The sequence below is a fragment of the Pteropus medius genome, unplaced genomic scaffold, assembly GCF_902729225.1.
Source record: "Pteropus medius unplaced genomic scaffold, Ma_sr-lr_union100, whole genome shotgun sequence".
NCBI classification, from domain to species: Eukaryota; Metazoa; Chordata; class Mammalia; order Chiroptera; family Pteropodidae; genus Pteropus; species Pteropus medius.
The window spans coordinates 2,060,450-2,076,590 of NW_024354502.1; the positions used below are offsets into that span (position 1 = coordinate 2,060,450).

The 16,141-nt window shown below is 45.0% G+C and overlaps 1 non-coding gene and 2 pseudogenes across 1 annotated transcript; all 3 read left to right on the top strand.

Annotated features, from left to right (window-relative positions):
• Positions 1–301: 301 nt before the first annotated feature.
• LOC120595571 (cytoplasmic tRNA 2-thiolation protein 2-like) lies at positions 302–1,511 on the top strand (annotated as a pseudogene).
• Positions 1,512–3,967: 2,456 nt separating this feature from the next.
• LOC120595867 (uncharacterized) lies at positions 3,968–4,083 on the top strand (annotated as a pseudogene).
• Positions 4,084–5,745: 1,662 nt separating this feature from the next.
• On the top strand, positions 5,746–5,864 carry LOC120595811 (5S ribosomal RNA). Its single transcript, XR_005651020.1, has one exon. It is a non-coding gene; the product is annotated as a 5S ribosomal RNA (ribosomal RNA).
• The last annotated feature ends 10,277 nt before the right edge of the window (positions 5,865–16,141 follow it).

Genomic DNA, 16,141 nt, shown 5'->3' on the forward strand with positions numbered 1-16,141 from the left:
CAAGGGTCGTTTCTGTCAACGAAGGAGCCAGAGTCCAGAGGGCAGAGCGCAAACCCTGGCGGAAGTGAAGCTGACGCGCAGACGGTCGCTACCGTGGCGCATTGTCGCAGGAGGTCTTAGAGGAGAGGTGACCGCCCGTTGACCCGAGAGCTGGACCGGGGCAACTGGAGGTCCCTCGGCCACTCCCCTGTTCTTGGAACTTACGTTCCAACCTCCATCCGCATGGCCGGAGCCCTTTAAAAGATGCAGCGTTGAGAGAGCAACGTGTTGTTGAGACCGTCTGGACAGTAGACGTGACTGAATGAATGGGCTGGGGTCTCTGTACGCACTGGAGATTCTGGCCTGGCTGCGGAGATCTGCTCGTCTTCCCGCGCCCAAGACAAGCCTCGCAGGTAAGTTCCCTTGCTTATTGCCCACTGTGTATCAGGGCCAGTTTCAAATCTTCCTCTTGGCAAACTCCCGAGGTTTTAGATCAACAGGCATCAAGGAGGTGTTTGGCCTGCCGTCCTTACTGAGCTGCTTGGCCCGGGAAAGGGCAACAGCTGAAGGGCCTCCGGCAGTGGCTGAGGGCTGAAGAAGCCAGGGACAGCTCCAGTCTGGCCCAGGAGAAATTGCAGCTAGGCTGGCTGGCAACCAGGACCCTCAGAGCCCGCCTGGGCCACCCGCAGCTGCTCAGGCTAAGGCTCTGTCCGTCCAGCCTGTTTGACTCCGTGGCGGCACTGACAGCCAAGAAAACCTTCCACACCCCAGCGGGCCAACTTGATCCTGCAGGTGGCCTGGATCCACGGCCACTCCAGGGAGCTGATGGAGAACAGCTGCACCCACTGAGCTCATGACCAGGCATCAAGCTTTACTACCTGGAGCTGCTGAGCGGTCCTTCCTCACCTGTGACATGGGCTTCTTAGACTAGCTGCAGGGTGACAGGGTGTGGGCGCAGCCCATATATGGTTACATGCCAAAGGAGGTCTCCTTCTATAGCTGCCTGTTTGCTGTCCCCTCTGTCTTTAGGCTGGCCATCAACACCAAGATCCCTGAAAAGGCCAGCTGGCTCAGTTCCTCTCCACGGTTAGCACCATATACAGGATGAATGAGAAGCTGCTCAAGGCCCCCAGAAAAGGCTGTCCTGTTGGATTCCCTGGCCCCACTGCCTGCTCTGTATGTGTACCTCGGACCTGCCCCACACTGCCGACAGTGCCATGGCTTTTGGGGCTCAGACCTCCAGTTTCTCCCAGATGCAGTCCCAAACCTCACTGGCTGAGGCCAGGATGCCCAAGTCCAGGGGAGGGCCCAGGGCTGCTGCCGGGGGGCGAGGCCCTGTGGAAGTACTTCCTGAACCCCTCACACTCCATATCCTTGTCAAGATCCAGCTCTACAGCCAGGAGCACTGGCGCCACTCTGCTGGGGGAGCCCTGGGAGGTGCCCTTCTGGTCATGAGCACCTGGGGGACAGTTCCCACTGTGCAGCTTCCTCCAGAGCCTGGAGGCTCAGGAGATCTAGGAGTATCTGGTTGAGGACAGTGACAAAGAGGCAGAGATGGGTCAGAGCTGAGCCCGAAGGGAGGTCCTGGGACAGGATGTGCACAGGACCCTTACTCAGTGTTGGGTCACCCTGATGGGACCTCTGCCATGCCACACCAGGGACAGGAAGGCAAGGACGAGGATAGGTAGGTGGCATGTGATCATTTATTTGTATAAATAAAAATATCTCTAGTTAAAAAATATATAACTAAAGTTATGATAAAAATTGACATTTAGTACGAGCTTGTCATGGTTTTAAAAATGTTAAGTTTACTGACACCCTTTCATTCAAATAATGAAGTCTAAATCCCTTCATCTTGAATGTGGGTTGGATGTAGTGACTTACTGACTCGTTTCGACCAACAGCTATGGTGAAAATGATGCTATGTGACTTGAGATACACCATAAAAACGATACACCCTTGAGCTTCTCTCTCCCTCTCCCCTGACCCCGCCCCATCTCTCTCTCTCTCACCGTCTACCCCTCTCTGCCACTGTTCTTACTAGGGGAAAACAGCCACCGTGCCATGCCATCAAGCAGCCCTCAGGGAGGCCCACACGGAGAGGAACTGAGACCTCCCATCGACAGCCAGCACCAATGTGAGTGAGTCATGTGAGACAGCCACCTTCAAAGTGGATTCTCCAGTCAACGCCCAGTTTTCAGATGACTGCAGGTCCAGCCAGTATCTTATTGCAACTTCATGAGAAACCCCAAGCCAGAGCAGCCCGGCCAAGCTGCTCCCGGATTCCTGAACCACAGAAACAGTGAGGGATGTCGATGATGATTGCTGCTCTGAACCATTGAGTTATGCAGCATTAGATAACTCATACGAAGCCTACATACAGCAGGCTTCACATGCATTACCTTATTTAATTCTCACAGAGTAGACCCTCTTATTTAAAGATGAGCAACGTGGTGCCTGAATTATTGGAGAATTTATCACATGCTCCTGGAGTGAATTCACAGTTGAGATGGAATTCACACTCAAGACATGCCATACAGGTCATATGACTAAGTGCCAGGTACTGGGGACATGGTCATGGGAACCAGGGTGACCAGAGGGAGAGGCTAATAAACAGGAGAGGGGGAAGCATCATCGAGTTCAGCTGGAAGGAGTAAAAGAGCTAAATTAGCTAATTCAGCAAAAACTACAGGTCAGGTGAAACTCTAGGGTGAGTACTGAGCTCTTCCGCAAAGAGAAAAGCAAAATGAGGTGAGAAAAAGCAGAACCATGGAATGGTTTGCATTCCTTTAATGGCGAATGAGAGGGTAGCCAAGAACACAGCAAGAATCCAAGTGGAGGAAGAGTGTCTAGAAAAGCTACACTGCTCAGTTCTGTGACTGGTTGCCCTGGCAATAGGACCCCCACCTTATGGTAATGATATTTAAATGAGAAAACAGCATGCAAATGAAGTAGCTAGTGATTTTATTGATGCTCATGTTCATATTCGACTGGTTAACTCCACATTATCAGGAGGTCTGAGTACAAATTTGGGAGGAGTTTTATGCCAGAAAAAGAATGATACCATAAAAGGGAACTTGGGGAATATAACCCATGAGCTTGACCTTGGCCTCTCAGGAAGGTCTTCCAGGGACCACTGGTTTGTTCCTTTCCCCAATAACCCTGGTAGGAGTCAGTGGTAAGTAATAAATCTTGCGATTTTTCTTCCCTGGTGCATTCTAGCTTTAATGTTGAGGGATACCCTATAAGTCAGGGCTCCAGCCTGGCCAGCGGCACACTCCCAGGGTCCTGCGTAAGGGGACAGAACCCTACAGGGGCCCTGCTTTTTGGTCCGCTCTGCCTGCTTTGACCATTTCTGCAGAGACAGGCTGCCCAGAAAGAGTATATTTGTTTCCTAGAGCTGCCATGATAAAGCACCACAAACTGGGTGACTTAAAGCAACAGAAATGTATTATCTTATAGCTCTTGAGCATGGAAGTCTGAAATCGAGGTGTCAGCAGGGCTGTGCTCTCTCTGGAGGTTCGTGTGGGGGATTCTTCCTTGACTCTTCCTGGCTTCTGGTGGTTTGCTGGCAATCTTGGGTAATACTTGGCTTGCGGCTGCAGTACTTCAATCTCTGCCTCCATTGTCACATGGCCATCTTCTCTGTATATGTCTGTGTCCTCCTATAAGGACACAGTCATATTGGATTAAATCTCATTCTAATGACCTCACCTTAATTTGATTATATCTGCAAAGATCCTTTTGCCGAGTAAGGTAACATTCCGAAGTAAGGAGGGTTAGGATTTCAGCATGAGAATATGGGGGAATGGGGGCACAGTTCAACCCATAACAGAAAGGAGCAGAACTCAGAGTCAACAGAAAGAGACCGAAAGAGAAATGATCCAACATGAATAGCTTGGATGTGGTTCCATAGTGTAGCGGTTAGCATGTCTGCTTTACACGCAGAAGGTCCTGGGGTTGTGCCCCAGTGGAGCCACGGTCCATGGTCTATGGCCATGCCGCCCTGAACAAGCCCGATATCTGATCTCAGAAGCTAAGCAGGGTCGGGCCTGGTTAGTATTTGGATGGGAGACCACCTAGGAAGACCAGGTTCTGTAGGCATAAATAATATTAAAAAAAAAAAATGAATAGCTCAGGTTGATTCATAATTCATCCGTACCTACCTGTACTCCTGCGAATGACAGTCCTCTTTCTTTCCCTTCTAACATCCCTTGCAGTCACCACAACACCACAGTTAATCTCTGAGATGAGGTGCCAGGCTAAGAGTAAGAAGGTTTGGCTTGGCATGAATCTGCTGCTGACTGTGACTTTTCCAAGATGTCCATCTGATCAGTGACCTTCAAATGAGTGTCCCTCAAACATACAGCAGCCCCTGGGTCACTTGAGGCATCACGCTGGGCAGGATTTTTATCAACACAGGAGACACCTACTTCCTAGACAGGCTGTGGGTCCCAGCCGTGTCTTCTAGCTGTCATCGTCACATCTGCAACTCAACCTTCAAGAAAGAGAATAGACAGAAGGAACACTCATCCACGAATACTTAGGGGACAGTCTGGAAATGGCACACATCATTCCTGGTCACCTTCCATTATCCAGAATTCAACTACATGGTCACACTCAGAAGCCAGGGAAACTGAGAAATGAGGTTTCTAGCTAGGTGGCCATGTGTCCACCAAAAATCAGGAGTTATAATATTAAGAAAAAGGGAGAATAGATATTAGTGGGAAACTGTCTATGGGTACCAGATATATTACAGTGATGGTATCTTCAAACTGAAAAGGACCTTAGTCATCTTCTTGTCTATGCATAAATTCTTCGAATAACATGATTAAAAATGGCTTCTCAGTTCATCGTGCACAGCAGTAGGGATGGGAAACACACACCCTTATCAGAGCTCATTCTGCTGAACTGTTTCAGGCACCCTCCAATCAAACCCCAATCTATCTCCCAGTAACTCCCACCTGTTGCTCAAGACATGTCTGAAGCCTCAAAGGTAAAGTTTAATCTCTCACACAGGCCACCTCACCCGTTATCTAGCAATTGTCCCTCTTAACATGTTCTCACAGCCCTCATCATCCTAGTGACCCTCCTCTGGGCATGCCCAATGACATCCAGAGCTGGACAGGATATCCCCTTTGGAAATGAGAGATGCGACTCTTTGTAAACCAGTTGTCAAAACCCTGATGGCCGCAGTGAGGTTTAGAAGTGCTGGAAATTGTAGCTCCCACCGAAAAGGAACTCAGCCATGAATCAAAATATTGGGACATTTCTCAAAAGTGTGTTTAATCTCTACACAGGCACTGGCATAAAGGAAAACCTGAGTCTCTTTTACCTGTTTTTATCACTCATATCCAGGTTAAGACCCCTGCCCAAAACTTAAATTTGCCAGATTTCAAATACTTCCAGTAAAAATGTGGCAAGAGATACTGAGGTGTGTTTTATTGTGACTAGATCGAAAAGTTTGGAGTGAAACAAACGTGGATCAGACAACTGGGTCCAAAACGCATTGGGTGTGTGCATTAGGAAAGGAACTTACCCTCCCGGCTACTGTCAGGGTTACAGATGCCCTCATCACCCTCCTGGCTACTGTCAGGGTCACACGTGCGTGATTAGAGTCAGCATTGGTTTAGAGCATGTCATGTGCCCAGCTGAGCACATACACACATTTTACACATTTTAACATGTATCCACATCTGTGAAGAAGGTTCTATCATTATGCATGTTTTATAGAAGAGGAAATAGAGGCTCAGAATGTTATAGGCAGTCTACGGCCATGCCCCCCTGAACAAGCCCGATCCCATCTGATCTCAGAAGCTAAGCAGGGTCGGGCCTGGTTAGTACTTGGATGGGAGACCACCTCAGAAGACCAGGTACTGTAGGCATAAAAAATAAAAAATAAGGGATTGTAAACTGACAAGGTCCTTGCAATCTATGAGGTCCACAAAGGGTTGCCTCCCCTAAAAAAAAAAAAAAAAAAAAACAGTTCGTGACGAAAAGTGTTGTAGAGAGGCGGCGTGGCAGGTGCTGGGGGAAGCCATAAACCCAAGTCTTTCTAGCTTGAGACTGTGAGCATCCAGTGAACATTCTAGCAATGTTCCCATCAAAACATTGCCCTGTTAGGTACCTGCAATCCCACATTGAAAGCTAGGGAAATGGGTGATTGCTGTCACTAAACGGTGACGGATGTGAGCTGCCCCAGCTCAGTAAACACAGGGCTCACACAGCCACTGTGTTCAGCCCTCAGGGGTTAAGGCGGGGCGAAGATCTCAGCTCAGGACAATGCGCCATCAGTCTCTCGGGGTTTGGCAGCAGTGACCAATTTTGCTGCGATATTGGCACACTTTCCCAGAGATAGATTAGAAAGCAGGAAACCTAAAAAAAAAAAAAGGATAAAGCAAACCTACCCCAAAGTGTTATTTTGCTAACCGCCTTCACTTTGTAATAAATAAAGATCGCAAATGAGAAGAAGATGCATAAATGGAAATAAGCTGAGTGGATCATGGCACGCAGTATGTACAGTATATAAATATTCATGTTAAATTACCTTGTATTGCAACTCCCCGGTTCTCCTGTGTGCATTTAGGGCTGAGTGGTTTCGGTAAGGCCTTAGTTACCAACACAAGCATGTGTGACTTTTGTGAGAGCATGAGGAGTAACTAAGGACTATTAGCACAAGCCCGAATAATGTCCTGCCCCACGGTAAGCCCCAGAAGCTCAAGCACTCTCTCTCCCTTTGGCAAGGGAACAGTAATCCATCTCTTGGTCTTTTCCTAGTAAATGGAAACTGAGCTAAGGGAGAAAAGGGGGAAAAAAAAACTTTAATTCCCAAGGCAAATATAGATCTGCATTTAGCTGTAGACAGAAAAAAAAAAAAAAAGCCTTGTTAAAAAGTTCAAATCTAGGTAACCAGTTTCTGAAAGAGTCTTTTGTATGAGTGGGGAGACAGGCTGTATGGGCAGGGAGGAATGAGGGCCAAGCAGGGAGGTGCCCGTGCTTTTCTGCCGGAGGCGGGGACGGGTTCCCTTCCTGTGGGGAGAAGCATGGCTGGGTTGCTAAGTAAGGTCTGGTACAGACTGGCACAGCACTACGTGGAAGGCCAGGAAGGGGAGGTGAGCGAGCCCAGAGGCTCAGCCGGCTCGGGGGCCAACATTCTTTTCCTTGTTCAGCTCTGGCCTCCCAGTGACCTTGGGGTTAAACTCCAGTCAAGTCCAACGGCTATGATAATATTTATTTCACTCCTCTGTGCAGCCATGAGCTGCTCTCACCAAAGGCAGCACTCTAAATGTGAGTTGTTGGAATTTCCTCACAAGGACACAGATATGGTGTAATCTAATTCCCCAAACTATCCCGGCTTGTCCCGACCTAGGAAAAAGAAGTGTGTGGCATGTGTAGTTTGTGTGTGATTGTGTGTGTTTATTCCATGTTAGGTCATTGTCTGCATGCAAAAAGGATCCTACATAAATTGTTTTATATATTATAACAGCAGAGTGACTTTAATATGTTAAACCTGGCTTTCTCCTGTGCCTCACAGATGCAAATTCATTATATCGGCATTTCCTTCAAACGAGGGTATATAGTCCACGAAGTTAAAACTCTCTAAGTACAGCCTTGGGTGTTTATTCCAGTTAATTCAATAAGCACTTCCTGAACATAAACTGTGGGGTAGGTATTATATTCAGAGCTAGTAATGCAAACACCGCTGGCATACAGGAGAAGAATGGAGACTCCTAAATCAGATAAGATTCAAATTCTGACTCTGTCACTCCTATCTTTGAGACCTTAGGTAAAGATGCTAAAACTTTTGGTGCCTCAGTTTCTACATCCATAAGGTGAGGTAGCCTAATCCTCCTGTGAGGATTCAATGAGATAGCATATATAGAGCATGGGAATGCAGTGTCTGGAACCCAGAAGCTCTATGCACGTGTTTGCTGGTGTGGAACCTCAGATGCTGCCTGCAGAGAGGGCACAGCCTAGCAGAGAGCTGTGAGCAGATCAGAGCATCTCCTGTCTGGGGAAGGACAGACACAGAGAAAATCGAGTTGATGGTGACAGGGTGTGAGAAGGGCCACCTTCCAGGTGGAGGGTCTGCAGAAGCCAGTGGAAGGAGATAGGAAACTATGGGATATTTTCCGAGAAGTCATGTCACTCCATGACACTTGAACGTAGGACAGTTGGAAAATATTTCTGTTTTCTGTTGGTGTTGGTTCAGTAAATTAGAGAATCTTTGTGAACTAACCCTGGCTCCCTATTATTGGTACATTTATGGATGTTTAAAATAAAAATTAAATATTAAATAGATTTCAAGAGAAAGAGAGCCACGGGTCTCTTGCATACATGATTTCATTTACTTCAAATAATCCAAGGAAAATATTATTATCTCACCTTAATGAGTGAGGAAACTGAGTCTCAAGGAGGTGACACAGCTCATCGAAGTTCACACCATCAGTGATAGGTGGAACCCACCTTGACTAACGAACTCCAGGGTTGTGCTTGTTCCCTTGGCCATGCTGCCTCCCACTGAAGTCTTTCACTTCAGCGGCCTGCTGCCCTCTCCCCTCCAGCCAGGTTTCTCCATGTCCCTGACCTTGAGGACCGATCTATCAGAAGAGTCTCTCTCCCACCCATTCTGATCTTCCTGACCCTTTCCTCCCATTTCAGGCCAGACAGCCTCGCCCCCCTCCCCCTGACAGAAATAAAAGTAGGCAGCAAGAGGGCAGGCTACCTTCTTTATGCAAAAAGACTTAACCTATTTCCCATATTTTTGCTAATCTATGATATACTCCTGTGAAGTAAGACAGAGAATTTACAGAAATCTAGGTAACGTTACTTGTTTGTGCTCATACAGAAAGTTAAGGTAAAAGAAGGACCATGTGGAAGGTCTGTTAATACCAAGATTAGGGATCGACCTATTTCTGAGTCAGCTCCTTTCATGACGAGAGCTCATGGTCATTGTCACGCATGTGACATCCCACGCATACTACATCTTGACAAGTTAAGTCCTTAATTTCCTGCCCCTCCGATCACCCAAAAATCCTTATCCTTTCTAGAACCATTACTTTAGAGATCAGTAGCTTAAATCACATTTTCTTCACAATGGCATGTTCACACGCTACCGGAAATGGCAAAGAAAAGATGGCAGGAGTGTGTGAAGTGGGACTAGTTAGAAGAAGTACTTGAGCGTTCTTCAGGAGAGAAACAAAACTTAATTTTCTTTTCATACCACATTCGAATCCTGCTTAGGAACCACCTTCCAGGGCCCCTCCAGACTTTCTCTAATTGCCCTGGCTGAACTTGAACCAATGGGACAGAGCCTTATTTTTAAAACAACCAAATAGACCAGGGCAGGTAATATTCCAAAAAGAAAATCAGGGCTACTTTTGCACCCAAAGGTCTAATTCATTCACTAGACCCCAGGAGAATTCATAGTGGGAACTGAGGAGGTCACTTGCATCTGTGCAGGACTGACCCCTGCATGCTGCTGTCTGTCTTGCTCCTCCCGCAGAAGCTGAAGGGTCTTTAATTTAGTGTCGCAGCACTGAAGTTCCCTCCACAGAGCACAGAAATGTATCATCTCAGGCCTCAGATTAAACGAAGATAATTTTTTAGCTAAAATAGCTGCATCTATACATTTCTCTTAATGATTTTACTATAGAATAGAAAGAGGTCTACTTTCTCTCCCTAAAGCAAAAAAGATTTTAAGCAAAGGCTCTTAACCCTGCCTTCTTTCAAAGAGTTCTGTTACCTCTATTTCCATTTCGGTGCTTACTACACTGAATTGTGTTTACAGGTCATCTCTTGTACTAGAAAGTGAGGTCTTTATAGGCAGAACGTGTTCCTCATTCATCTGTGTCCCTAGCACGCAGCAGGTACTCAAGACATGCTGTAGAATGAACAGACACATGGATGTCCCCAGATCACCCTGCAAGGGCTGCCGTAGAAGTATATTATGCAATTAGCATAATCCATGAAGGCAGACACCATATTTCATTTAATTTATACCCCCATGTCTGGAACATCATGACCACTAAAAAAATAAAAATAAAAAACAAACAAATGACAAAAACATGTTTTGTTAGAAAAATGGGGATGGAGGATACAGCAAGCAAGAAATAAATTATCATTATCTCTTGCCTTCCCACATTGCTTGGAGATGCTGGGCAACTCTTTTGGATGGAGTCATCAGATCATACCCACTATATGTCCCAATCATTCCAAAAAGAGCTGAACTTCCATCACAGAGTGGCCTTATAGAGAGGACAATGGAAGAGAAGAGTGTGGTCAGGAGGATGCTAGCTGAGCTGGTCACAAGAGCAGCAGACTCTTCCCTCATCCTAGTCAACTCCTAGTTATCCCTAAGATCTCAGGTCAAGTGCCCTGTCCTGTAGGAAATTTTCCCTGACCTCCAATCATAGTCAAGTTACCTTCCTTCAAAGCATTTCGCTCAGTTTATAACTGTATGTTCATTCGTGTGACCTTTTTGGAGAGTGCCTGACTCTCCTGAAAGTTCCATCAGTTGGGATCATATCTGTTTTGCCCATTATTCTATTCCCAGTGCCAAGCATGAGATTTTCCAATTGGGTGTTCAGGAGTACATCAGTGCTGAATGAATGAATGAGTGAATGAATGAATAAACAAGTCCTCCTTCTATGCTCAACTCACACTGGCCCACATTTTCTCATTCCTGGTCTGATATTCATCCCCTAATACCAACCATTTTAAATGCCGTCTTTTGTGTATGTATAGGAACTGCAGTGTTCTATAAACCAGTCATTCTCACCCACCCTCACATATGCTTCCATGGATATTGACCCTGCAGGTGACCCCTCCAACTACCCACCACGTAGCCTCCTTGTGGCTTCTCATGGACCTTAGCACAATTTACTTGATTTAAATTTTACCCTTCTCGTTTTGGCTTTTCCATCACGTTGAATGAGAAATCCCAGTTTGGGTCCAACAATCTCTCATAAATTCCCATCTAGGACCAAGGGTATGAGAGACAGCCAAAGAATGTAGGGAGAAGGGACATGGATTTTGAACCGGGTATATAGGAAGCCAGACTGTTTTCATATTCCAAAGTCACAGCCAAGACTCCTCGGCAATCCTGCTGATGAAGACACCCTAATTGTCAACAAAGAATACAAAACAAAAGAACTAACAGCCCGTTGAAAGCAAACCACAACCTGTTCATTTAACTCTGGGTGGCGAACACGCGATGCAATACACATATGACATTATTGAATTGTACACTTGAAACTTATATGATTTTATTAACCAGTTGTCATCCCAATAAATTTAATATAAATAAATAATAAAGAAACAAACAAACAAATCAAAGCGACGACACCACGAGAACTGGCAAATGTTTCCTAGGTGGACAGAAGGGGTGCCTGTGACACGCCTCAGGGCACCAAGACAATTGGGATCTGGTTCCACCAATTAATGGAGAGTTTCTGAGTAGTAGCTGTGTCTAGCAGTTTCTGAAATAGGCCAGTGCTATACCAGCTAAGACCTCTGAGAAGTCGGAGCAAACTCTCAGTCTCCAGCAGCAGGGAGGCAGGACACACAGTATCACCATGGCTACCCGGCAGAGCCTGCCTCAAAGCCTTTCAGGAATCTCTGCTATTTGTGGAAACTGGATAGCATTCCCCAAAGACTGGCATCCCTACACCCTCATGCACTTTTCACGATTACCTCTCTTTACGTTCTCTCCCTCCAATTAAAAAGGCAAGAGGGGACCCTTCCACTCCACTCATGCTGGGGATCCTCAGTGACGCTCTGCTGGAATGCTTCCGTCAGAGGCAGTGCAAAGCAGAGAGGATCCTAGCAATCTCCATTTGCCACAAATCCCATATGTTCAGAAATCACCATGTAGACCGTCATCAGCATGCTCTTAAATTCCTAATGGGATTGGGGCAAAAATAGACCCCCATTGATATGTGACTGCTGTGCCAGTTAAGGTCTCTCTTCTTTTGCTTTTCTGCATTCTGTTTTCCCAACACAGTCTCAGGGGGAGGTGAGTGACCGGAAAATGTAATTGCTATTGCACGTCTGCCACAAAGAACACCCGGTCACTTCCCACTGGGGACAGCAGTGGATGTTAGTCTGTACTTTTTTCAAAGAAAATATAAGGGAAATATATAGGTTGGTTGAATAAAGTAATGCTTTGGAAAACTACAGAAGCTAAATTTAAACTAACTTAAATTCTTATTAAACCAGATTTCGCCAAACAACTGACAAAACAAACACACAAAAATCATCCCAAAACTAAGTCTGTGAGGTTTTTTTGTTCAAAAAGTCCCTAACTCTGTTTGAGCACATATATTTGTGGTTTCTAGCCAGTGCATCTCCATTACTCCAGAAGAGACACTACTTTATTTTTAGGGTGATGTCTTCAAATTTACTCCTGCAACCCCTATCCAAACACAAACTTCTAGTGGGAACTACCGATAATAGTAATGTCACCGAATTAGCCTCAGGACAGGCATCTGACGCACAGCAGACCAACCAGAGTTCTTCTCAGTGACTTTCAGAATAGGATTAAAGGGAAAAAGACCTTCTTCCCTCTGGGTGGGAAGCTGAGAAAGTGATTCTTGGAGCTGAGGGCAGCTATGGTTCCCACCCTTAGGGCAGGCGTGTGTCTAAAGTCATGAAGATGACATGCAGAGAAATGCAGACACAATAGAGAGAACCCTGGGACATTCAAATACTTGGTTTAGATATATATGGTATATCGTTAACAGTAAGCGGCCCCCCAAAATCATGTCTCCTTGTATACACAACCTGGCGCTGTCCCCTCCCACATTGATGTGAGTCTTAGCCATATGACTTGCTTTGGCCAGTGGGAATTCAGCAAATGTGATGAAATGGAGGCTTGAAAAGCACTTATGCATTGTGTGCTAGCTTTTCTCTTGCTGCTTTTAGAACTTAGCCACCAGAAGAAGACCAGGCTAGCCTGCTGAAGACAAGTAGCCCAGCCAATAGCCAGCATCATTTGCCAGACATGAGAGGAAGAATGTCATAAACCACTTGGACCCAGTGTGCCACATGAGGGACACCCGAGATCAATGGATGAACCATCAAGCTAAGTCCAGTCCAAAATGATGATCCGCAGAGTTATGAGCAAATGAAATGATGGTCTTTCTTTCACCAAGTTTTGAAGTAGTTTGTTACTCAGCAATAAATAACTTGCTGCTGAGACCTTTCTGCCACCATGTGCAGAAAGTGGCTGTAGGACAAAAAAAAAAAAAAAAGTACAAAGAAAAGTCCAGGTGTTTCAACTATACCAATGATCTCGGCCATCTGGCATAGATAACAGATATAACGCAAAGCCCAGCCAGTATCACATGGAGCAGAGGTGAATCTCCCAGATAAGTCCTAGTTTCCAATCCACAGATTTATAAACAGATAGATGTTTGCTTATTTTAAAAAGTCACTAAATTTTGGAGTCACTTGTTATGCAGCAAAACCTAACTCGTATAACTTTCTTGAAGATGCCCATTCTTGCCTTTTTTATGAAGGCGCTATCTTCCCCATTTTGCCCCATCTGCTGTGCAAGACTGCTAAGTGAATTCTCAATATCCAATAACTCTTCTTTTAACTATGAAATGCTGACTTTGTGTAGGGAGGCAAAATACCCAACTAAATACTCATTCTATCCATTTCTCTTGAGACTGCATATGATTATGTGACACAGTTAAACCTTAAAGAGGGATATGAACAACTGGTGGACCACATATCTTCCGCTTCCCACCTTCTTCCTTACTGGAACATAGAGGTGATGATTGGAGCAACAGCAGCTATTTTGAGACAATGAGTTAAAAACAGAAAAGAATCCCAGAGATTCCAGATCTTTTACTGTTAATCTGCTAAATCAACACCATTTCACCTTAAAAGGGGATAGGTGGATATTTTCAAAAAGCATTTTCTTAAAACTCAAAGGAAAACACAAAGGAAATAATCATAAGAAATAGAAACACCATGAAATTGTCATGTTTCTATCACATTTGACTCTAAAATCACCAAATAAGCTTTGAGTCCCCACTCTAATCTCTTCAAGATAGTGGTTCTCAAAAGGCGTCCCCTGACCAAAAGTATCAACATTCCCTGAGAACTTAGAATGCAAATTGTTAGGCCCTGGCCCAAATTTACTGAGTATGAAACCCTGGGGGTATGGCTGGCAATAGGTGATTTCACAAGCCCTGCAGGTGTTTCTGCTTGAAAGCCATTTCCTTAGGTTAATTACTTGCTAATTTCTGGTGGAATATTCACCCCGAGCTCTCTTTTTTTCCCCCCCCCTAGGCAATGTTGGGTAGAGCCTAGGATTTTAAATCAGAGAGAACTTGATGTCATGTTGTGATTCTGCCATCTTATCTGTGACATCTGGGGCCAGTTGATTAACCCCTAACTCCTTGGGGCCTTGATTTCTTCATAGGTAAAATGGGATATTACCTGATAAGATTGTTTAAAGATTAAGTGAGACAAGACCTGCAAAACACCTGGCCACTGCTGTGCCCAAAGTTCTCCTTTCAAAGTCTGCGCCACAGCTCTGTGGCCATAGGTCAGTCCAGCGACAAATGTTTGGAATTCACTGCTATCTTATCTTCAGAAATAAAAGAGAGTTCCCGAAGTCTAGTTCAAATCTTCCAAAATTCCTAGATACTCCCACTTCATCCCTGTGTCATGGTGAAGAGCCCAGCCTATTTCTTAACTGATTTATGGGAATTACTGACACCTATCACTAGCCCGGTGTTTGATGTGGCCGTTCTTGGCTGAGGCAGAAGGAGTTTCTCTCCTATCTAGAGCATTTCCATCCTCCCCAGCTCCAGATATCCTTCACCGTCCATGTCTTTCCACTAACCAGAAACAGCCTCTAACCACGTCATAAATACTCCAAGAATTATTCACATTGGGAGATGATCATATGCTCAGAGAAACCAATTCAGAAACCAAGTGTAAGACAGATACTTGATCATCGTTTTCTTCTCCAGGTTATTGTGAGAGAGGAATCTATATCCATGATTAAAAGATGCAAATATTATGAAAGAAGATGTTATACAAAGTTATTTTCTTTCCTACCCCTGACACTTAGGTCCCTATTCAGAGGCAACCATACTTACCAGCTTTTTGGAAAAACTTCCAAAAATAGTCTATATGTGGAAAATTTTTGAGAAAAAAGCAAGAATATATAGATATAGATAGATATTTAATATATATATGTGTGTGTATATATATGTGTGTATATATATATATATATATACACTTACATATATATATATAATCTGTTTTCCAAAAAAATGTAATATATTATATGCATTGTCTGCACCAGGAATATGGGAAGCATGAGACAGAGGGAAACTGACTAGTAAAAGACCTTAGTAATCTGCAAAGTCCTACGTAAGGGAAGCCCGAGAGTTCTGATAATATTATCTGCAATATAAAAGAATCTTATTCTGTGCCTCTTGTGTCTCTGGCTACACACAGACACTCTCTTGATGACTGTCTCCAGGTGTGCACACATGTGCATGCGTGTCTGCCTTCCTCTGCACACAAACATGACCACACGCATCTTTCGAGATCAGCATTTTCTATCACGCCAATCTGGTTACTCACAGCCCGAGACTGGACTTTGGGCCTTGGGTTGAATTGTCTCTGGAAGGCATTGTGCTGGTGATGGCCTCCCTGTTCACTTTTCTCACGCCCAAGCCCGTACAGCAGCATCGTAATCTATTGGGGACTCACATGTGACATCGCCCAAGCCTCAAAGTGCAGTCTTCCCAGCTGCACACCTCCTCCTTCTGCACTGCTAACAGCCACTGACAAAAAGACTATGGGGTCTTAGTCTATCTTCCCCCTGTTTTACAGATGGGAAATAATGAGACCCAGGCCTATGCTTAGAACATGGACAGCATACAGCCTGGAATCAGGTCTCTAGCATCAGCTTAGGCAAAGTGGAGTTGGCTATCTAAGTGTCATAAGTTTGAACCTGGCTTCATTGCAGGAAAGCCGTGTTTTCTTGCTTCTGAAAACTCAGTTTCAATATCTGGAATGTGGGGTCATAAGAATAACATATAGAATAATTAGAATTATAACAAAACATACACAGAAAACCAAATAGTGTATATTGTAGAATAGTGATAAATTTCCAACTTTAAAGTTGCAT